Source organism: Alligator sinensis, unplaced genomic scaffold (genome assembly GCF_000455745.1).
Source record: "Alligator sinensis unplaced genomic scaffold, ASM45574v1 scaffold1520_1, whole genome shotgun sequence".
In the NCBI taxonomy this organism is placed as follows: Eukaryota; Metazoa; Chordata; order Crocodylia; family Alligatoridae; genus Alligator; species Alligator sinensis.
In genome coordinates this window covers 199720-200637 of record NW_005842659.1, presented here as the reverse complement: position 1 = coordinate 200637, position 918 = coordinate 199720, and the positions used below count along the sequence as shown (strand labels likewise).

The 918-nt window shown below is 58.4% G+C and overlaps 1 protein-coding gene across 1 annotated transcript in view; it reads right to left on the bottom strand.

The window, feature by feature from the left end:
* CENPE (centromere protein E) overlaps positions 1-918 on the bottom strand; it is a 74402-nt gene that overhangs the window by 73324 nt on the left and 160 nt on the right.

Here is a 918-nt window from a genome sequence, read left to right as displayed (position 1 = left end):
GTTGTTGTGGGGGGGGGGGGGGAGGGGGAGAAAAGGGGGAAGAGAAGAGAAGCTACCAAAGATGTCCACAGCTTGCCCACCCCCCAGGTCAGTTTTATTTTATTGTTGGCAACAGATGTCAAGGCCTTGAGCATCCCCTGGAGCACATGGCACCCCATGAACTCAGAAGCGGGGATCCAGGCACCCATCTCAAGTGGCCACCTCAAACCAAAAGTTTTCTTAAAGCAGGAGCTTGAGCCAGAGACAATCAGTAGCCCCTGGAGTGCTCAGCCCCTAGGCACAGGGGAAGCAGAGGTCCAGGTAGCTCCACCTTCACCCCCAAACCAACCTGAGATGCACCAAACCCTGGTACTTGCCAGGAATTGAAGTAAATTGATAAATGACTGTGGGGGAAGGGTGCAGAAATGAGTGCTCTTTAAAAGCCACAGTAGCTAGGGCAGCCCCAGGTCCTGGGAGGCCAGAGGCAGGGGCCTAGGCTGCTCCCCCCCCCCCAAACACAGCCCTGGGAAGGAACAGCCTCTATTAACTTGAGTGTTAGTGTAGGGAGGAGGAAGGCAGAAAAGAGGAAATCATAAAGTGATAATTGCAGGCAGTGGAAAGCCTCTTTTTCCTTTTTGGCATTCATGGAGGGAGGGTGTGGTGGGGGGAAAGGTCTTCATTCAGAGGCTGCCAGGGGAGTTGGGGCACTGGCCACGGGGAGGCCTGTTGGGCTAGGGAATCACTGAGCTCGTGTTGTGAGGCCGGCCCGCCGCAGGGACCACGGGAGGAGATTTAAAACCAAGAGAAGGCGCTTCATCACCCCGCGGGGCCGCAGTGCGGAGCTCGGGCCCGGGTCGCGGCCACACCCGGGGCAGGTGCCAGGAGAAAAGAAGGGGCCGCGGGCGCTTCCCAGCACGGAGGCTCGGGCCTGGCGTCCGG